Raw genomic sequence first — 23,959 nt, forward strand, 5'->3', positions numbered from 1 at the left:
CACTACCCCTGGGCATAAGGGATGAAAAGTAGGCAAAATAAGTGCAGGCCTCAGACACTGCCTCTCCTCAAAATGGCCCTCTTACACCCCAAGCACATGTTGCCTGTACCAGCCAGCACTCAAGATGGCCACCACCACCACCCACATGGCCAGTCCACATCAACAGTACACCCCCAAAAACCAGAAAAACAGCCAGAAATCACCACAATCCAATGCCATCCATGATGTTTACATCAAAGAGAGTGAGACCACACCACAGGCACACTCAGTCCATGCACCACCACCACCCCTGGGCAAGCAAAAGGCCACACCAGCAGCCCCCCAAAAACGACAAAAAACAATAAAATAAGCACAATCCCAGCCCATCCATGGCCTCAATTATGTTTAAATTCAAGAAGACACCCCACAGAAAGACTAGGCCCATGCAACACTCACCACCCCTGGGCAAAGGGCCACACCAGCAGGCCCAAAAAAACGACAAAAAACAATAAAATCTGCACAATCCCAGCCCATCCATGGCCTCAATGGTGTTTAAATTCAAGAAGACACCCCTCAGAAACACTAGGCCCATGCAACACTCACTACCCCTGGGCATAAGGGATGAAAAGTAGGCAAAATAAGTGCAGGCCTCAGACACTGCCTCTCCTCAAAATGGCCCCCTTACACCCCAAGCACATGTTGCCTGTACCAGCCAGCACTCAAGATGGCCACCACCCACATGGCCAGTCCACATCAACAGTACACCCACAAAAAACAGAAAAACAGCCAGAAATCACCACAATCCAATGCCATCCATGATGTTTACATCAAAGAGAGTGAGACCACACCACAGGCACACTCAGTCCATGCACCACCACCACCCCTGGGCAAGCAAAAGGCCACACCAGCAGCCCCCCAAAAACGACAAAAAACAATAAAATAAGCACAATCCCAGCCCATCCATGGCCTCAATTATGTTTAAATTCAAGAAGACACCCCACAGAAAGACTAGGCCCATGCAACACTCACCACCCCTGGGCAAAGGGCCACACCAGCAGGCCCAAAAAAAACGACAAAAAACAATAAAATCTGCACAATCCCAGCCCATCCATGACCTCAATGGTGTTTAAATTCAAGAAGACACCCCTCAGAAACACTAGGCCCATGCAACACTCACTACCCCTGGGCATAAGGAATGAAAAGTAGGCAAAATAAGTGCAGGCCTCAGACACTGCCTCTCCTCAAAATGGCCCCCTTACACCCCAAGCACATGTTGCCTGTACCAGCCAGCACTCAAGATGGCCACCACCACCACCCACATGGCCAGTCCACATCAACAGTACACCCACAAAAAACAGAAAAACAGCCAGAAATCACCACAATCCAATGCCATCCATGATGTTTACATCAAAGAGAGTGAGACCACACCACAGGCACACTCAGTCCATGCACCACCACCACCCCAGGGCAAGCAAAAGGCCACACCAGCAGCCCCCCAAAAACGACAAAAAACAATAAAATAAGCACAATCCCAGCCCATCCATGGCCTCAATTATGTTTAAATTCAAGAAGACACCCCACAGAAAGACTAGGCCCATGCAACACTCACCACCCCTGGGCAAAGGGCCACACCAGCAGGCCCAAAAAAACGACAAAAAACAATAAAATCTGCACAATCCCAGCCCATCCATGGCCTCAATGGTGTTTAAATTCAACAAAACAGTTGTATCATGCACCCATAACCAACCCTGGTCCTACTGGATACTGTGGCTACCCACAATATAATTTATTTAATTTTCTGAAAAAGTTCAAAAATTGTACTTGCAGCAACTGTAATGCCCCAAACAAACTTACTTGTGAAAGTTGATTTCTAATCCAAAAGTGATCCAAAGACAGTCAAAAAGGCCTCAAATCCAAATATCCAGCAGCACCCACAAAAAGTAATCCTTCCAGCTCCAGATCCAAATGAAAGTGACCAGGAGATGGACAAAGCACTGGGAGGAGCCTGCTGGACAGGAACAGGAAGTTGGAGACTGTGGGGCACTTCCTTCCTCCCCCCCCCCAAAATGGACTCCTTGCAAAAAAAAAGGCCATGCAAATGTCAACCTGAGGAGTGATTCTGATAAAAATCATAATTTTCTGAAGGTTTATCCTGTTTGCTGGTGATTTTCTTGTGCGAAATTGCAAAATCTCTATTTCGCAAGTGCGAGATTGTTCCTTTCCGCCGCAACTACGTGTTCGCAATTGCGAACTCTCGCGAGGTGTGCTGTGCAAGGTGGCAAGCCGCGAGTACGTATTCGCGGGCGACAAACTCCCGCGGGAACACGCAGCAAGATCTAAAATGGCGCGTCACTCGCAAAGAAAAACAACTCGGCAAACGCTAAAATGACGGAAAGTGAACGCCGTGCACCACGCTGCGCGCCGCAACCAAGCAAAAAATCCGCCGCGAGCGGATTCACGCATTTTCGACAAATTCGCGGGCGTTCGCGGATTGCGAATTTGCCGAAAATCCGAAAAATCCGCGAGCGGAGCGGATTTTACGCCCATGCTTAGTTACGAACACTATCACAGTAAATAAAAATGATAAATTCTGCAAGCAATGGGAAGAGTTCTGATTATATTAAAATTAATTAAAAGTATACAAATACTCCATCTTGAAACGAGAATGCAGTGCTCCGTTGAGTGACCGGATTCGCCCTAAATTATTTTAGAGGAAAAAGAGACACGTGTGCAGGTTACAAAAGTGTGACAGTAGACTGAAGGCAGTGTAAGCCTGGGAGGGCGCCAGAGAGTAGAACCAGAGAGACGGGCCAGAGCGGAGCAGTGCGGAGCAAAGCAGGAGCCGAAGCGGAGCGGGAGCGGGAGGTTTGTCTCTACATCGCGACTGAAAGATCTCCCGCCCGCCAGCCGGCCCACAGGGCCCCCGCAACGCGACCAGCAGGCAGTCTAAGAAGCGGTGCCTGCCGCTCCAGCAGAGTTCGCGGTAACTGGGACCAAGTAGTTCGGTCCCGGCCGCGCAGAGCAAGAGGAACACAGCGGGAGCCCGTGGGCAATTCCGCCCCTAAACGTAACCCCGCCCATCCACCAACCCGCCGGGTACCCGCAGCGCAATCTGAAGTGCAGCCGGCCGCCCCAGCGTGGGTGACAGCCTGCAGCCAGCTGATAGAGCCTGGGGCGTGGCCGAGCGCCCAGGTCTCAATGGTGTGAAGCGCAGGGCGGCGGCGGCCCTAGAGGAGAACGCGACCTGTGCTGTCACAGACCCACCAACGACCTGCGGAGCGGAGGCGATCGGGGATCAGGCCGAGGTGGATCGGAGCGGGAGGAGAGAATCACTGACGGTGCTCCGAAGCACCAGCGCCGCACCAGCACCGAAGCGGCCTGAGGAGTCAGAGAGGAGCCCCCGGGACCTGGTGGACACCGAGGAAGGAGACGGACGGCTTAAGTGGTGGCCTCTGACAGAGGGACGGTGAGAGGGGCGCCTGGGTTCGGGGAAGGGGGTGGTGGTGATTTGAGCGGTCAGCGCTGCCATTCCCCGCCCGGGTGACCCCCCTCCAAGGTGCCCTACGCCTTTGAAGAGTGCCCACTCAACCACTTGTCTTGCGCCTAGAGGGTCTTTTCTTGGCTCCTCTTCATAGCCCACAACCTCGTCAGGTAACACGTGGGGCAACCCAAAACAAACCCCCCCCCGGGAAGGCGGAATAATTGCCGCCCCAAGATAAGGAATGGCTCTCAAGAAACTGAGGTCGCGAACCATCTTTATGAAACGAATGGGAACAGAAGAGGCAATCAGGAAGTCCTCCAATAAAGCGGTGAAAAGTGGACGGATAACAAGGACCCCTGCAATAACCAATTATTTTTCCACACTTACCACCAACGACCAAACAGAAAGTCAACCGCCAATCGAAGGAATCAAACCTGAGATGAAGGAGGGTGGCGAAAATATACCGGAAGCTTCACAGGACCAATCAGGTGATCAAAACCTAACAAACCCAGAATTTGATCCAGAACAAAAAATCAGTCCAACAATCAAAGAGGAATCCCCCATGGAGTCTGACTTATTTGGCCTAAACACCTCTAGTCCATCAAACATCCAATGCAGTACTGACTGTAACATCTCTTGTATAGAAATAATTGTCAAGGAGAACGAAAAGAAGCTCGAAACGCAAATAAGGTCCGAGGAAATACTTACCAGTACACTACAAAAATCCCAGGTAGATCTCGATTATTCACCAGACCTTCACTTGTTTAAATCTTCCAGCTTAATTAATCACAACACACCTGTGTCTAAGTCAGTTCTCATCCTACAAGAAATTTTGCAGTCTGTTCTTTCATTTTTAGGTCACATCCTGGAGAACTCAGACCAAACCCTAAATGTCCAAATAGGAATTTTAAAATTCCTAGTAGAAGAAAAAAGGAAAAAAGACAACACCGAGTCCACAAAAACACAAGAAACCCCAGAAACTATTCAAGAGGTAACAAGTAATAACAACATCAACAACACGCTACAAGATCAGGTAAAAAGCGACATCGGTACTCAAACGAAAGGAATATCAAACAAGGGATCCCAGGATAACCACCAGGAGCCGATCACATATTCCCTAAAGAAACTCTTTAGCGAAAATACAACTAACGATCACAACCAATATCCTATTTTTGCAAACATCAAAAACAATCCAACAACATCCAACTCGGTGACTGATCTAGAAAAGAAAGCTAACACCATACTCGACGGAAAACAAGAGAGTGACACACAAAAAATCAAGAAGAATCAAGAAGGAGCTGGGAAAAAAAGAGGAAAACCGCAAAGAAGAATCAAAAAGAAGAAAGCGTGTAGGCTCAAATTTCAGAAAGCAATAATCCTCCCTGCATCCCAGTACGAGCACGAAGAAAGCACGAAAACACTGACTCCCATCAAGGGAACAAATCGAAATGCGGCAGCAAACGCAGACAAAAAAATTCCTCAACAAAATACCATTCTAAATCCAAGAGCCGAAAAATTTCACCCCAATCGAACAACCCCAGGGACAAGGGAGCGATTCAAAGGGCCAGAAAATTATGACAAAATAGCCCCATCTGGGGAAGAAACATTGACTAAATACTTACAAATAACAGAGCTTTTTCCCACAGACAGTGTCCCACTAAATCGCGGTAGAATAGTCAATTTATTCCAACGTATTACTTCGTTACACACTTTAACAAGTAAAGAAATTGACTTAGTAATATTCCCAGATAGAGAAAACATCAAAACCGCGGTGGTAGTATTCTGGTCGCCGGTGTTACCAGGGATCATCCTTAGAGAACAGGAAACCTTACATAAATTCGGCTATGATCTGATCCCAACACATGAAATCACAGTTAACAATCCAAAACAAGCATTGGAAATGCAATAGGTCTCGCATTAGAAAAGTTGTAGTTATTGGTCTTGTAAATGACATATTTTATTTATTTGTTGGTTTTTAAAATTGCTAAATTGATGGCTTTGTCATTTACAATGCCAATAGTTATAACTTTCGCGAATGTGACACCTATAGCATTTGGAATGCAACATGTTTTGTATTTACGTCACTTAGATGGCAGCTCTGGTCGTTAGGCCACATCTCTAGAGAGCAGGAGAGTGCAGCAGGGGAGAGAAGCACAGCAATGCAATAGGTCTCGCATTAGGAAAGTTTGAGCTATTGGTATTGTAAAGGACTCATTTTTTATTTATGTGCTTGTTTTGAAAATAGCGAAATTAATAGCTTTGTTATTTACAATGGCAATAGTTTTATCTTTCGCAAATGTGACACCTATTGTAACACAATATGTGTTGTGAGGGTGAGTGAGGGTGAGGGGTTGAGGGTGAGTGAGGGTGAGGGGTTGAGGGTGAGTGAGGGTGAGGGTGAGTGAGGGTGAGGGTGAGGGGTTGAGGGTGAGTGAGGGTGAGGGTGAGGGGTTGAGGGTGAGTGAGGGCGAGGGGTTGAGGGTGAGGGTGAGTGAGGGTGAGGGGTTGAGGGTGAGTGAGGGTGAGGGTGAGTGAGGGTGAGGGGTTGAGGGTGAGTGAGGGTGAGGGTGAGTGAGGGTGAGGGGTTGAGGGTGAGTGAGGGTGAGTGAGAGTGAGGGTGAGTGAGGGGTTGAGGGTGAGTGAGGGGTTGAGGGTGAGTGGGGGTTGAGGGTGAGTGGGGGTTGAGGGTGAGTGAGGGTGAGGGGTTGAGGGTGAGTGAGGGTGAGGGGTTGAGGGTGAGTGAGGGTGAGGGTGAGTGAGGGTGAGTGAGGGTGAGGGTGAGGGGTTGAGGGTGAGTGAGGGTGAGGGTGAGTGAGGGTGGGTGAGGGTGAGTGAGGGTGAGGGTGGGTGAGGGTGAGAGAGGGTGAGTGAGGGTGAGGGAGGGTGAGGGTGAGTGAGGGTGAGGGTGAGTGAGGGTGAGGGAGAGTGAGGGTGAGGGTGAGTGAGGGTGAGGGTGAGTGAGGGTGAGGGTGAGTGAGGGTGGGTGAGGGTGAGTGAGGGTGAGTGAGGGTGAGGGTGAGTGAGGGTGAGGGTGAGTGAGGGTGAGTGAGGGTGAGGGTGAGTGAGGGTGAGTGAGGTTGAGGGTGAGTGAGGGTGAGGGGTTGAGTGTGAGTGAGGGTGAGGGGTTGAGGGTGAGTGAGGGTGAGGGGTTGAGGGTGAGTGAGGGTGAGGGTGAGTGAGGGTGAGGGGTTGAGGGTGAGGGGTTGAGGGTGAGTGAGGGTGAGGGTGAGGGTGAGGGGTTGAGGGTGAGGGGTTGAGGGTGAGTGAGGGTGAGGGTGAGTGAGGGTGAGTGAGGGTGAGGGTTGAGGGTGAGTGAGGGTGAGGGTGAGTGAGGGTGAGGGGTTGAGGGTGAGTGAGGGTGAGGGTGAGTGAGGGTGAGGGGTTGAGGGTGAGTGAGGGTGAGGGTGAGTGAGGGTGAGGGTGAGTGAGGGTGAGGGGTTGAGGGTGAGTGAGGGTGAGTGAGGGTGAGTGAGAGTGAGGGTGAGTGAGGGTGAGTGAGGGGTTGAGGGTGAGGGGTTGAGGGTGAGTGAGGGTGAGGGTGAGGGGTTGAGGGTGAGGGGTTGAGGGTGAGTGAGGGTGAGGGGTTGAGGGTGAGTGAGGGTGAGTGAGGGTGAGGGTGAGGGGTTGAGGGTGAGTGAGGGTGAGTGAGGGTGAGGGTGAGTGAGGGTGAGTGAGGGTGAGGGTGAGTGAGGGTGAGTGAGGGTGAGGGTGAGGGGTTGAGGGTGAGTGAGGGTGAGTGAGGGTGAATGAGGGTGAGGGTGAGTGAGGGTGGGTGAGGGTGAGTGAGGGTGAGGGTGAGTGAGGGTGAGGGTGAGTGAGGGTGAGTGAGGGTGAGGGTGAGTGAGGGTGAGGGTGAGTGAGGGTGAGGGTGAGTGAGGGTGAGTGAGGGTGGGTGAGGGTGAGTGAGGGTGAGGGTGAGTGAGGGTGAGTGAGGGTGAGTGAGGGTGAGGGTGAGTGAGGGTGAGTGAGGGTGAGGGGTTGAGGGTGAGGGGTTGAGGGTGAGTGAGGGTGAGGGTGAGTGAGGGTGAGGGGTTGAGGGTGAGGGGTTGAGGGTGAGTGAGGGTGAGGGTGAGTGAGGGTGAGGGGTTGAGGGTGAGTGAGGGTGAGGGGTTGAGGATGAGTGAGGGTGAGGGGTTGAGGGTGAGTGAGGGTGAGTGAGGGTGAGGGTGAGTGAGGGTGAGGGTGAGTGAGGGTGAGGGGTTGAGGGTGAGTGAGGGTGAGTGAGGGTGAGTGAGGGTGAGGGGTTGAGGGTGAGTCAGGGTGAGGGTGAGTGAGGGTGAGGGGTTGAGGGTGAGTGAGGGTGAGGGTGAGTGAGGGTGAGGGTGAGTGAGGGTGAGGGGTTGAGGGTGAGTGAGGGTGAGTGAGGGTGAGGGGTTGAGGGTGAGGGGTTGAGGGTGAGTGAGGGTGAGGGTGAGTGAGGGTGAGTGAGGGTGAGGGGTTGAGGGTGAGGGTGAGTGAGGGTGAGGGGTTGAGGGAGGGTGAGGGTGAGTGAGGGTGAGGGGTTGAGGGTGAGTGAGGGTGAGGGGTTGAGGGTGAGTGAGGGTGAGGGTGAGGGGTTGAGGGTGAGTGAGGGTGAGGGTGAGGGGTTGAGGGTGAGACAGACAGAGCAGACGGCGCAAACACACATAGGAGGCTGCACGTACGGCAATCGCAGAAGGCTCACGCACACAGCGTGCATAAGGTATACCTACATAGCAGATGACGAAGTGAATGTACACACAAACTGTGCCTACAACAGTAAATGCATTCCTTTAGAGAACACACACTTAGAGTATACAAAACATGGCGCACGCCTGCGGGCATAGTCACCAATAGGCACCCATACAGTCTGCGAGTACAGCAGACGCATGCACACAGCAGAAGGCAGCCTGCATAGAAAGACACGAGTGGAGCGCACACGCAGGGACATTCACAGCGTCCACATGCACAGAGCGGGGTCACAGCTGACGCGGCGCTCGTGCAGGATACAACACACATGATTGAAGAGAGAGACAACTTGGAGGAATGCTTGTAGGTGTGTGTGTAGACGATGAGGGTGTGAAGCAGCAGGAATTTAATCTCCTATTTTTTTATATGAAATGTTGAGTTGCCCATAAAACCGTGTCTTGTTAAAAGGGTTATAAAAATAGTTATGATTAAAATCCGTGACTTGCTCAGTTTTCTGATTGACATTGTATCAGCTGGGATAGATAGTCAAAGCTGTCTAGTAGAAACTTCCAGTAAATTAGTATCGGGAGAGGCGGCATAACATGATTATTCGCTCTGCATAGGAGCTCTTTAGATGATGCAGTCTAATAAAAAAAATAGAGGTTTGCCAATGACATTTTGCTCCAAATTCAAAGATACAGCTAACTGCTGATTTACCTTAATCAGTGACACGGTGAAGCATGAACGCATGCGGTAATGACGGAGATGCAGTTCTTGACCCGAGTTACAGTTTCACGTTTCTTACTGGGGGTTGTTTTGCAACTTTACAGATTGGAATAATAATAATCCACTTTGCTGAACAATATAACATGTGAATTCACCACGAACCTATTGCAACTCGGTGTAAAAAGATAAAATCCCAAATCAAGACACAAGTATTGTTGCAAAAGGTGGTGTGAAGCAGCAGGAAAAGACAGCACCAACCCTAACGAAAACGAGTCAAAAGAAACACGAGAGACGGCGGAGGGCATTGCTGTGGGGAGGGGGGAGGAGAAATGTGACACGGCGGGCAGGGGAGGGGGCGGAGCGGGTAAAAGAAAAACAAGACGGAGAGAAGGCAGAGAAGGGGAGGGGGGAGGAGAAATGCGACACGGCGGGCAGGGGAGGGGGCGGAGCGGGTAGAGCGGCATGTGGGTGTGAAGCAGCCGGGGCCTTTGAAGTGAAGCTAAGCTTCACTTCAAAAGGTGTGGGAGGAATGCGGCTGAGGGAACAGACGGCGATTTGGTGATGTGCACGCGCATTTTAGGTCAATGCGCAAGCGCATTGACCTAAAAGCCACGGGCACAGCACCAAATCGCCGCAGTTAGGTAAACTTTGTTTAAAGCCCTATAGTCTCGCTCTGCTCGATGCGCATGCGCATCGACAGGCGAGACCTAAAAATGGTTCAATGGAGCCTCATGGGAAAACCCCCATACTCACACCAAAATTACCCATAGTACTGACGACTCAGTAACTAATCCAAATCCAAATCAAAATATAAGGATTTCAGTAAAGAACGGAGAAAGAGAAGTCTGGAGCCAAGACACTGAAGCAAAGGAAGCAGCAAAACTACTCCAGTCATGGTCATGGATTTCTGAGTCACTGAACGGAGGGAAAAGTGCGAAGTACACGACCCATCCCGTTTAGCAACGGCCTTTCAATAACATCTTGGAATATGGCAGGGAAAACAACCGATAAAATGACGGAAGCCACAAAAAATCGTCCGGACATTCTGGCATTACAGGAAACCTGGTCTATAAAAACTTTTAACCAGGATGGTTATTTTGTTTACGACATCCCTGCGCAGGAAGCCAAACGGGGACACGCAAAGGGAGGGATAGCTATCCTACTAAGGGATGAGTATCTCTGGACCCAAGAGATTCTTGATACCAATTCCAAGCAATTCCAGTGCATAAAGATCAGGACGGAGACTCATTCCTCAGACCCCCAAAAAGGTCTATTACTTTTTAACGTTTATGCCCCCCCCCGGATCAAAGAATGATATCCAATTCGAGGAAACCCTCGATGCCATTCAGCATATAATTGAAGCTCAATCTTACCCGCCATACCTTATCATGGGCGATCTCAATGGTAAAATAGCAAACATCGAAATCTCCAACTGGGCGAACTGGTATAAAGATGAAGCTCTAGAAATACCGGTGCCGATATTCCCGATCAGAAGCAGGGCCGATAAAAGGGGCAAAATGCTATTAGCGTCACTTCCAATATTAAACGGAATTATATTGAACGGGAACGTGGAAGGAGACATCCCTGCATCCCACACACGACGGGGAAACGGCACCCCTTCAATCCTAGATTACATGATCTGCAGCATGGAGTTATATGAGACTGCTTCACACTTTCGCACCTACTTCTCTGAAGAGAGTGATCACGCAATCCTGGTATTACACATGCAATTGAAAATAAGCACCTGCTCACCCAGCCAAATCATGTATAAATATAGCACAGTTGAGACAAAAATAAACCAAAGACGGATCTACTGGAACTCAACTATGTTAGACAAAATAACAACTTTAATTGACACAAATTATCTTTTATCCACGGAATACTCCGCTGACCTAATAACGAATTTTGAATCCATCATCGAGAATCCAAAGCAAGTCTTTCTAAACAAATTGAAACAAGCTGCACCAGTAAAAAATAAAAATAAAATAATATCCTGAATTCTGCAACTGCAAAAAACTAAACAAACTTATTAGAGCCCAATATGTGGATCGCTTAATCCCAAGGCAGGCAGAAATTAATAAACTGAAAAATCAACTCAAGCGGGAAAGGAGTCGTCTAAAAAGAATAACGCAGGATAAAAATTGGGTCGATTTACAAATTGCGGCAAAAAAGCGCAACCAACGATCATACTGGTCATTAATTGCAAAGATAACCGGGACAAAAAAGGCACTACATTCCACCCCAGTCCCACCCCAAGACTGGGAAACCTACCTGACAGCTTTGTACAAAGAAAATATGAGTAACGAAGCGGTCGAAAACACAGGGAACAATAGTGAAAGAAACAACGATCCGATCGGACACACCTCCCCGTTCTCAATAGAAATGCATATTCGAAAGGCGAGATCTACAGGAGCCTCCGGCCCAGACCAAATACCAATCAATGTCCTACAGGCAGACCCTAAGGGTTGGAGTAAGATGCTTTCTCCCCTCTTTAACTACATCCTCAAAACAGCAATAGTGCCAAAATCCTGGAAGGGGAGTATTATAATACCGATCTTTAAAAAAGGATCAAGACATCAGGCCGGCAACTATCGCCAAATAGCATTACTAGATGCCACGGGGAAAATCTTTGCCGCAGAAGTGTTGGACCAACTCAAAAACTGGGCATTTTCAAAGGATCTAATTCCCTTATATCAGGCCGGTTTCAGGCCATAGCACTCGGTTATCGATAACATTGCGATACTACAAACAATCCTCGACAAATACGTTGTAGGAAAATCCCACCCGGTATACGCAGCTTTTATTGACTTTTCTACCGCATTTGATCGAGTAGACAGACCATCTCTTTGGAAAAAACTGAGGAAGCTAAGAATTCCTGAACAACTATTGCAAGTCATAATTACACTACATTCGCACATGTGGTGCCAAGTGCAAATGGGGTGTGATAAGGGCCTGACCAACATAATTCCAACAGCAAATGGACTAAAGCAAGGGTGTCTCCTAGCCCCCTTGTTATTTTCACTATACCTTAGTGATTTGCCTCAGCATTTGCAACAAGTACCTAGTCTGCCTCCAAAGATCGCTGCCCAAAATGTTCACGTCCTCCTATACGCAGACGATATCGTAGTGTTAGATCTTACGCCCTTTGGTCTGCAAAGACTTTTAGATACTTTGAACAAATACACCCAGGAAAACTTCTTAGTTCCAAACCTCACAAAAACAAAAATAGTTTCCTTCTCAGGAAGAAAAAGAAGTACCAAATTCCGTTGGAGACTTGGAGCTGGAACAATAGAAGAGACAGACGAATACACCTATTTGGGCAGGATTTTTACTAAGACATTAAAAAACAATGCACAAGTTAACAACTTGACTAAGAAATCAGAGGTGCACGCTGGAGCCCTTCAAAGACTATACACGGCTTCAGGTAACAGACACTTTTCATCCCTTCTCAAAGTATATAGTACAAAGATACCTCCAGTTCTATCATTTGCTCTGGAATACATTCCAATAAAACAGTGGTCATTCCTGGACCAAAAAGAAGGGAAGATATTAAGGAAAATGCTGAAGGTATCACAATCCATTCCGGTGCAAGCTCTCCGCCTCAAATTCTCACTCACCAGTTCATTCTCAAGAGCCATTGCAAACGTCATCAGGTTGGCATATAACCTGCTACACGCAAAGGATGGAACCCTCCGTTCACTACTCAAAGCCGAGATTTTCGACCGTGATGTTTCGAAACAAGTATTCTTCAGCAACATGACCACTGCATTTAAACTAGCTGAGATCAACGTCAACCTGTTGCTCACGTGGACACCATCACAACTGAAACTTTTTTTAAAATGCTTAACCCCCAGACTCAGTTACGATCTTGATTTTTCACATTCTGCCAAACTGACTCTGTATAAAAACTTTGCGGAAACAATCGCCCCTAAGCAAGTGCAACAATACATAGACTTTAATCTTTCGCACGGTGCTAGGAGAACAATCACCCTGTTACGGTTTGGCATTCTACCAACACTAACCCTAACATCAAGATGTAACTTAAATGGTTCTTCATTATGTAACCTCTGCTACGGAGGGGAGCAGGACGTAGAACATCTTTTTTTCATATGCCCAAATCCAAAACTAGTGGCAGCGAGGACAAAACATCTGAATCCTATTTACATTAATTGCCGTATCACTACTGTAAAGGACTTGATCATAGTATGTAAATCTCCCCCAATGAATTAGTTTGTTTTAACCTTTATAAATTTTTAAAACCTTTTTTAGCTTTGTATTAATATGAAATCCTAAAAGTATTTGTAACTGAATTTTATCGTATAAAATTTGTGGTCCTCAGTAGAGTACCAAAACAAATAAAAATAATCTTGGTAACTTGGTAAACTTGATATTAAAATTACATCAATAGTACAATTTTCATACCATGATAGTTTGGCGTATGGGGCCCAATTCCTCCTCCTAAATCACTAACAAAGACCAAATTGTATTTAAATATTGACCTATTTATGGCATCCCCATATAAGGAATTCTCAAAGTGGATTAGGTCCTCATCGCTTGTGTCAACAAAACCACATACTGGCTTACCACTATATTTGCAGACATGGAAATTGAAAATCCCTAACCTTACATAAAATATTGTGGCATGTGCATCTGGCTATAAAATGTTCAATATGATCAAAAAGTTTTATCAGCAAAATGTCAACAGGGCCTGGTACAGGCATAAATAGAACTTGAGAATTTCCAAGTAATACACCATATTACTTCAGCATTTGTGAGCGAAAACTTGAACAGTACCAAGGGCCCTTTGCCCGCCTTATACCTGCCCATTGCTGAAGGAATTGGCGGGTTATAAAGAGTATGGTACCCATTAATGGAAAAAAGTGTCTTTATCCACATCTCCTGCAAAAATACAAGATACAAGATAAAAGTTACTTATAAAATCTAACCAATCTTGATTAGATAGTTTAGTGCGGCTAATTTCTGGGAGAGCTCTCTAAGATTTTTCTACTAAAGTGCCTCCACAATATCAGATGAAGGGGCAAATGTTTTCTTGTACAGATTCCTGCTCAACAGTAGGTGCTAACTGAATGTGACATCAATGCCTTAACCAGGGAATCTGAAGTTAGAAGTCAGTCATTATCTTCTAATTTATTAAGAGGAGTAAATCAGTTCCTAGTTTCATCTTTATATGTTAGTAGCTTGGATCCACATAATTGCAGTTTAAAAGGTAGGATTGGCAGATATTTGAGGGGTTGGAGGGATCGGACAGTGAAAATAGCATAAAGCAGGGCACGGACCAGGTGAATTCTTCAAATGGGTCAAATACTGCAAAAGATTTCTTACAACTAAAGGATTTGAAAAATATATTGCAATCCAATTCCACTTCACAAATTTCATATAATTATCAATCCATCCTAACCTCATTACCAAGAGGATTTCTCTAAATAGATCACAGGAAACACAGAGTTAGTTTGTAGCCAATGAACCAGCTTATCTATTAAGTTGTATCAATTTTCCTTCTTTCCATTAGGTAGAGAATGGAAACCTTTTAACACAGTAACATATATAGTACACTATGGGAGCTGTTGAAGAACAGAATTATTCCTTGTTTAGTTACTACCGACAACCCGCAGAATTGCTGGTGACTGACTTGTTGCCTCATACAAATCTTTACTACTGTATCTCATGGAAAGACCTTTAGGAACATTTTGCCTGGCAGTCTCAGCCGCTTGAATCATGTAAGAGGTGTTCCTCACACTTCAATTCCTTGTGTGATGAACAGACATGAAAGGCACACTGCTGATTTGCTCGAGATTAAGAAAGGATTTTTTAGGTCAGGGTCTAAAGCTTATCTGTGATTTCCAAATGGAAACCCATGACCAATTCCTCTAATTTCACAAAATATTTGGAAATATGATCCCTGGATTATCTTCCAGAGTGTTTAAATTGGGTTTAGCCACATAACGAACACTCGCACTCTCAGGCAGGATAATATAGAATCACTCACATATTGATGCCACAATATCGAAAAACCAAAATATTGAAAAAAAAGATTGTTAACAAAAATATCACCTTCCTAGGCCTAACTAATGAAGCCACAGACACTGAGAGCACGTGTATCATAGTAAAAAATATCAATTTGTACTTACATAAAAAACACTAACATCGGAACCCAATTTATCATTACCTTTAAATGAACGTATGAAACTTTAAAAATAATTATGATTTCTGCAGATTTGCATAACTATTACTCCTGAATTTCTATGGTTTTGCATGAGTAAAACGTCAACCTAACTATAACATCCTTGTAACCTTTGTTTTTTTCAGTCAATTTCTGTTTTTATAATGTAATTTTATATGCAATTACCGTATAATTATAGAACCTTTTGCCATCCATGGTCGTAGTTGACCTGCAGCCAGGCCATGCGGCCAATCCCCCCACATGCACCGAACACCAAGCTGCGCATCACTTTTTGCCATGTGCTGCAGGGGTTTGGCGTATGAGTGGGTTTATATATTTTTTCATTGTGCTTCAGATCCACAGATTTATTGGAAAGTTACACTGTGGGTCCTGTAATGGATCCATGGATGAGTGAATGAGCCACCCAAAACATTTGGGGCAATTTTTTCCCATGAGGGATCCCTCAGAGCCTTCCATGTCCTATGGACACAGACTACTTGTATCCTGACACTTAATGTGTTTTTACACTTTATTTTTCCCTCCCCCAGGCCAAGTAACAAAGAAAATGGTGGCCACAAACTTCCTGTCAGTGTGCTGCCAGCCAATCAGGAACTTGCTTTTCACCCGTATCTGCGGATCCCCCATGAGTAGGTCATCGAAGGATTTGCATCCCTAGATATACAAATTTCTTTTTCCTTTAATATCTCTAAACCTACTTTACAGATTTACACCAAGTAACAAAAGAACTATCTGGATACCAAGATCTAGCTTTCTGGCAAATTTGGTGTAATTCTGTTCAGTGGTTCAGGCAGTAGCAGTGTTTAAAACTTGCAAAATCCATATAGAAATTTCATGGGGAAATGCATTATGGGATCCCCCTTTTTCTCAGCCCCGCTTCACGAATCATGCCGATACTTTCCAGACAACAGCTGAACTAAATAGGTTACTAGTTTTGAAAACTTTATGAAGATTCATCAAACCGGGCCAAAGTTCTTAGCAAAACAAAAAACTCTTCGGGCTCGATACACAAAGGCAATCTGAGAAAAAAATAACTTTACAACTTTTTGTATTCATAGAAGTAATTTACGAGTCATATCTCTACATTCCCAGTCGGGACGGAATCTCTGGTTGCAGCCATACTCTCCAGCTCGGACCAGAAACTCCGGCTTGGGCCGGATGAATTATAAACAATAAGCAGGAAAGCAAATTTTAGAAAAATAACATTAGGAACGTGAGATAAATTGTAGAGGAGGTCATGAAAATCAGTTTAGGCAGGGAAAAGGGCATGGCCGACTATATCACATCCCAGAAGGTTTGCTCCTGTGCATCATGGTGCATACAGTCCATAATTTGAGCTCCCCTCAGTGATGTCTGGATTTAAAATGAATAATTTGGAGGCTTCTAATGCTACCGCAGGCATTGGCACATAAAGGCAGGATTTAGGGTGTCTCTGGCAGCAATATATATATATATATATATATATATATATATATATATTTCACTCCACAATGCGTAGCAAAAAGCCACGTCAACTGCACTCGCCTCGAGAAACCAGGGATCACATTTCAAACCATGTTGCGCTTTTCCAAATGGATTTATTCATTATATTGCAGCATCGTGATACAAACACGGAAAACAACCCAACGCGTTTCGGCGACGAAGCTCGCCTTGGTCACGGGTGATTTCAAAACAGTGAAAAAACACATTAAATAAAGTTTCACGTGAAAGTGTAACAAAAATAGATAAAGGACTCAAAGCCTCAATGTGTCGGCCATCTTGGAGTGTAGTATGCTTATATATACAAACTGGCCAATTCAGTACATCTAATTAATACGTTGTGTACACTTTAAGCGTGTTAATTTACAGTGTGTTCATTAATCCAAAGGAACATTTCTTACAAAATTATACATTCATCCTGAAAACGTCACGTTAGTGTTCTCAGATAGCACCAGATTAACATTATGTATACAAACTGGCCAATTCAGTCTATCCAAATAATATGCTTTATACAATATAAACGTATTAATATTGCCAGTGTGTTCATTAATCCAAAGGAACATTACTATACATATATTTTGAAAACATCGTATTTGTTCTTCAGATGGCACCAGATTAGCATTAACTCAAGTGAGTGGGCATACCTTGATTTGTAATGAAAAACCCTAGTGAGGTAAGTGTATAATCTCAAATTTGTAGATAACTACTCCCAAACTCAAGTGAGTTGAGATGCATGAGTTCTGCCATTATGGCATACTCACGAAGTTGCAGGCTCAAGACATGCTACATCCTGATAGAAGGGAGAAGCAACTTAATCCACACCCTGATAGTGATGGTACGTAGTTACATCACCTATGTTCGACTTGTTACCTCACAAGTCATTAATATCACATATACTTAGCGAAAAACTAATATGTTCTAATAGTTTCCTGTGATATATAGTCCCAAGTGAGAATAGAATAGGGCAAATATTCGAACCAATCCCAGCATCCACTCTTCAAAACGATTTTTCTTCCTGCATCTTTACAGTATCAATGCCTACAGTTGAAATACAAAAACAAAAACAAGGGGGGGGCCCATCAGCATATACATAATATAAAGCATACCAAGAAGCTCTCAGAGTGGCCATGAGTCAAAAGTGAATTAGACAGTGAAAACAAAACATAAGTTGATAAACCTTACATTAAAAACAGCAGTAGGCACAGTATTGACCTCGGACCCAGGACTTAAACTCAGCTAGACCAGCCTATATCCTATTCCCCTAGGTGCCATTTCATCTCTTCCACAGAGTTCAAGCCTCTGGGCATAAGGGTGTCTAGTTCAAGGATATACCTGTTCTCCATCTGTCGCAACTTACGAATTTTGTCCCCACCTCTTTTCATGGCGGGAAGTTTGTCAATTACGAAGAACCTCAACAGATTTCTGTTGCTTTTGTGTAGTTTTTCAAAGTGACGTGCAATGGGCGAATTTTGGTCCTTATTCTCAATAGATCTCATATGTTCAAGGACACGTTTTTTCGCAGGGAACATAGTGCTCCCTACGTATTTTCTGGCACATGGACAAGTCAAGACATATACACAGTACTCGGACAGGCATGTCAGATGTTTACTGATAGTTTTTTCAACTGCCTCAACTGGAAAAAAGACTTTCTTGATGTTCTGACTATACTTGCATGCCTTACACTTCATGCAAGTGTAAAAGCCTCTGATGTCATTAGGTTTGGTTATGTGCATACTCACTTCATTTTTGCTTAACTTGTCACGTAGGGAATGAGCCTTTCTATAGGTCATCTGGGGATTTTCATTCAGGACATCAGTTAAAGTAACTTCAGTTCTAAGTACATTCCAATGGCGTTTAAGAGTATTATGTACTTGCCATGATCTTGAGTGATAAGTTGAGATAAACCTGACAGTCTCTTTACTGTCAGGGGGTTTAGAATCTTTGTCAGAAACTAAGAGAGACTGGTGACTAATAGCACTAGCTTTTTTCAGTGCAGCATTGATAATGGAAGATTGATAACCTCTTTCAGCAAAACGCTCTCTCATACACACACTCTCACGCAGAAACTCATCCTCAGTACTACAATTTCTACTAGCCCGGAGAAATTCACCAAAGGGAATGCTCTTTATCAAGTTTTTCGGATGTCCACTATCTGCATGCAGTAGGGTGTTACCTGCAGTTTCCTTGCGGTATAGACTAGTGGTCAGTTTTTTCTCACACACCTTCACATGTAGATCCAGAAATACCATACTCTCCGTATTCATGTGACCTTCCAATCTGATATTTTGGTCATTATTGTTGAGGTCCACAATGAAATTCTCAGCCTCGCTCTGTGTGCCCTCCCAAATGATGAACAAATCATCAATGTAACGCAGCCATAATTTCACATGGCTGCGATACATCTGATGGGTCCTTTCAACTTGCTGCTCCCAGCTTGCCATAAACAGATTCGCAAAACTGGGAGCAAAGCAAGTTCCCATTGCCGAACCTTGTCATTGTCTATAATAGACATCATTGAACACAAAAAAATTGTGTTCTAGGCAAAATCTCATCATCTGGATAATCATTTTCGAATGATCCAAATATGAGATCGATCTCAAACCAAGGAATTTCCAACATGCTTTAATGCCATCCTCATGTCTAATGGACGTGTAAAGACTGCACACGTCTAAAGTAATGAGAAGGTAGCCCTCCTGCCAAACAAAATTACTGATTTTGTTTATGAAATCTCTGCTGTCCTTGAGATACGAGGGGACATTTTCAACAAAGGGTCTCAAATAAAAGTCAATGTATCTTGACGTGCTCTCTAAAAGAGAGCCAATCGAAGACACAATTGGCCGGCCTGGAGGGGTAATGGGATCTTTGTGTAGCTTAGGCAGTAAATATAAAACAGCTATTCTAGGATGCCGATTTAACAAAAAAGAATATTCGTCCCATTCAATGATACCACTAGAGCGCCACTCCTTAAGCATCTCATAGTAAGTATTATTGCTTTGTTCAATTACCAATAGGGAGGATATTTCATAGCACTCTTTTACATTCAACTGTCTTAGACCCTCTTTGATGTAATTGTTCACATCCATAATAACAACATTCCCCCCTTTGTCAGATTGACGTATGACAATAGAGGGGTCTTCTTCTAATGACTTCAAGGCTAATCTCTCTGCTTTGCTCAAGTTATCATTGGACCAACATTTCTTTTTTGCAAGCTCTTTAAAGTCATTGATAACCAAGGTCTCAAAAGTATCAATGCTACAAGCAGGTAGTGTTGGATTAAATGTAGATCTAGACTTAAAGTGATTTGGACAGTTCAAATCTGTTTTAAAACCCAAAGAGGTTGCTTCATTGGGGGTATTGTCTGGTGTACCAAACTCCAAATCTCTCATAGCAATTAAGGTTTCCACCTCCCTAATAGTCTCTCTTGCTGGTTCAACATTCGAAACAGTCATAGCTGCATTTTTAACATTGAGCTTATTCCATTTATGCAGTCTCAACTTCCTTGTGAATTTAAACAAGTCTACACGTTCCTGAGAGTAATTAAAATTAGCCGAGGGGCAAAAAGAGAGACCAAACTGTAACACATCATGTTCAATCTTAGATAGTGTATGAGAGGAGAGGTTTACCACATTACGCCGGTTCATTTTCCTCGTATTTTCTTTTTACCCCGTGTTTCCACTCCCATCGGGGTAGTTGTGGTTCCGCTTGTTCCAGCCGCCTCTCCTGAATGGCTTTTGTTTTTTGGAGTATTTCCTCCAGGATTGCCTCTTCCTCTGCCTTTTCCTCTGTATCCTCTCCCTTGCCCTCGACCCCTGTCTATTTGCCAGCTTTGTTGCTGTATAGTCTGATTCATCATTCTGAATTCTGCCCAAAAACTTGAGGGCTTGTTTGTATTCTTGGGTGCAGTTTTAGGAGCTTGTAGTTGACCATCCTCCGATACGTCACTTTCCTCTACTTCCTCCTCCGATATAGTAGCCCCAACACTTACTGCATCTATATTTGCTTGAACTCCCTTTCTTTGTAAATTGTCGTATTTACGACCAAAGGTGAATATACGACCTTCCTGGTAGTCAATTTTGTCTCTCAGGAACTTCCTTTCCTTTTTAGCCACTATGTCATCTTCATGTTTGATCATCTTGTTATTTATTTCCTCCATTTTCTTTGAGAAATTCTCAGTTGTATCCTCCTTACTCAATTCCTCTTTTAAATCCATAATCATTTTCAATAATGCCATACGATCTTTCCATGCATGTTTGATTAGGATAGACAGCATGCGGTTTGAACAGTCCATTAGGTTCTCAGCCCACTCTTCCGCCAATTCCATATCAGGTTCCTCATGTGAGGGGGCAATTAAAATTTGGAATCCTCTGGGAATTCTTTTTTCCTCTTGATACTTCTCAAGAGTGATGGCCTCCCACCACTGTGATATTTCTTTGCGTATTAGTTTCTCCAATTTTTGATATTTATTCAGAGTCACTTTCCCAGACGACATTGGATCCTTACTGATAGAGGCGTTTGCGGTTTGCACAAACATGGCTTGAGCCCTCAGTCTCCTACGTGCCTCTGCATCTTCTTCCATAATTTTTAATCACGTGGGGATCCCCCCTCCAGCCTGCATAAAATGTTTATAATGTTCAGAAAAGCGCCCACGTTAAGGTACCTTGAATACCCTAATCTCGAGGACCTACGCACCTGATCCCAGAATGTAGCTCTACTGGAAATCGGGCGCAGGAAAGTCGCGTTTGTTTTTTAATTGCCAGTTCGATAATTTCGATCCGAGCATCAGAGCAGAGCCGACTGTTACCGTACTTTTGCTCAGACGGAAAACCAGTCTTGTGAGATGTAACAATACCCTTTCACTACACCACCGAAAAATGGAAATAAACGAGACTCACCCTCCACGGAGAACCAGGAGACTGCAGGCACGCCCGCCTCGTATCTCCCAGGCCCCCAGTGAGCTTAGTTCCAGTGATGAAAGTCGTCGGGTTATGATAAAGTTTGTAAGCTCCTTACTCAGTGGCAAATCCCAAAACGCGGTCAACTGGCGGTAAATTTGAATTCAAGTTCACATCCTCCGCAACGCCAGGACACAAAGACAGCGGTGCAGGTCAGGGGCAAAGGTAACCCTGTGTCAATATTTCACTCCACAATGCGTAGCAAAAAGCCACGTCAACTGCACTCGCCTCGAGAAACCAGGGATCACATTTCAAACCATGTTGCGCTTTTCCAAATGGATTTATTCATTATATTGCAGCATCGTGATACAAACACGGAAAACAACCCAACGCGTTTCGGCGACGAAGCTCGCCTTGGTCACGGGTGATTTCAAAACAGTGAAAAAACACATTAAATAAAGTTTCACGTGAAAGTGTAACAAAAATAGATAAAGGACTCAAAGCCTCAATGTGTCGGCCATCTTGGAGTGTAGTATGCTTATATATACAAACTGGCCAATTCAGTACATCTAATTAATACGTTGTGTACACTTTAAGCGTGTTAATTTACAGTGTGTTCATTAATCCAAAGGAACATTTCTTACAAAATTATACATTCATCCTGAAAACGTCACGTTAGTGTTCTCAGATAGCACCAGATTAACATTATGTATACAAACTGGCCAATTCAGTCTATCCAAATAATATGCTTTATACAATATAAACGTATTAATATTGCCAGTGTGTTCATTAATCCAAAGGAACATTACTATACATATATTTTGAAAACATCGTATTTGTTCTTCAGATGGCACCAGATTAGCACCCGGCGCCAGCAGGGGTTTGCCTTTTTTCCGCAGCGGGGCTTCCTCACGGCCGGACTAAGTGCTGGTTTGCACGAAACGCGTCGGGCGTTTGATGAAGGAGAATGGATTTGTTCTTTACGCTGCAGCTTTCCTAATAAATGCGGTGAAACTTTCCTCCTGTGTGTGGCTTCCTTAAGGGGATAAACTTCTGTGTTGGATGTATTACAGCTGTTCCGGCCGTGAGGAAGCCCCGCTGCAGAAAGAAAGGCAGACCCATGCTGGCGCCGGGTGGCGCCTTGCTGTGAAGGGACAGAAGGAACGCAAGGAGAGTTCTAAAGTGCAGCATGATGAAACAATTATTTCTGCCAACCCACTGCGGATTTGATTAGTCTGTGATCGGGCAGCACACCACGTCTCACTGGAGAAATACAACTAAAAGCACTACAAGAGCCAGCAGGCTGTGCGCCTGCATACGCCCACTGAGGCGGGCCCCGTGATGATTACCAGGTGCTTTTAATGTGATGTGCTTGCCTATGGACTGTATTTGCCCATGACTAAGTGCTGGTTTGCACGAAACGCGTCGGGCGTTTGATGAAGGAGAATGGATTTGTTCTTTACGCTGCAGCTTTCCTAATAAATGCGGTGAAACTTTCCTCCTGTGTGTGGCTTCCTTAAGGGGATAAACTTCTGTGTTGGATATATATATATATATATATATATATATTCACTGAAAAAAACATAGGTTATAGACCATATATAGTTAGGAATTTGCATTTACAAAACCTTGAAAATTCACTGAAAAAACCATAGGTTAGAGACCATATATAGTTAGCTGGACATTTTATTGACATAAAACCAATGAAATTCCATATATAGTTAGTTGCACTAACTATATATCGCGCACCCGCAATCCACTGCTGATGATGTCACATATTACATAATTCATGACATGGTCAGTGACATCACTGATGACATCACTGATGACATCTCAAATGCTGGGGGTAGTGTTTTAGGGTTTAGGGTTGTGTTGTAGTGTTTGCGTAGTGTAGGGTCATGCTGGGGCTAGTGTTTTAGGGTTTAGGGTAGTGTTGTAGTGTTTGCGTAGTGTAGGGTCATGCTGGGCGTAGTGTTTTAGGGTTTAGGATAGTGTTGTAGTGTTTGCGTAGTGTAGGGTCATGCTGGGGGTAGTGTTTTAGGGTTTTGGGTAGTGTTGTAGTGTTTGCGTAGTGTAGGGTCATGCTGGGGTGTAGTATTTTAGGGTTTAGGGTAGTGTTGTAGTGTTTGCGTAGTGTAGGGTCATGCTGGGGGTAGTGTTTAGGGTTTTGGGTAGTGTTGTAGTGTTTGCGTAGTGAAGGGTCATGCTGGGGGTAGTGTTTTAGGGTTTTGGGTAGTGTTGTAGTGTTTGCGTAGTGTAGGGTCATGCTGGGGTGTAGTGTTTTAGGGTTTTGGGTAGTGTTGTAGTGTTTGCGTAGTGTAGGGTCATGCTGGGGTGTAGTGTTTTAGGGTTTTGGGTAGTGTTGTAGTGTTTGCGTAGTGTAGGGTCATGCTGGGGGTAGTGTTTTAGGGTTTTGGGTAGTGTTGTAGTGTTTGCGTAGTGTAGGGTCATGCTGGGGGTAGTGTTTTAGGGTTTTGGGTAGTGTTGTAGTGTTTGCGTAGTGTAGGGTCATGCTGGGGGGTAGTGTTTTAGGGTTTTGGGTAGTGTTGTAGTGTT

This window comes from Lissotriton helveticus, chromosome 1_1 (genome assembly GCF_964261635.1).
Source record: "Lissotriton helveticus chromosome 1_1, aLisHel1.1, whole genome shotgun sequence".
In the NCBI taxonomy this organism is placed as follows: domain Eukaryota; kingdom Metazoa; phylum Chordata; class Amphibia; order Caudata; family Salamandridae; genus Lissotriton; species Lissotriton helveticus.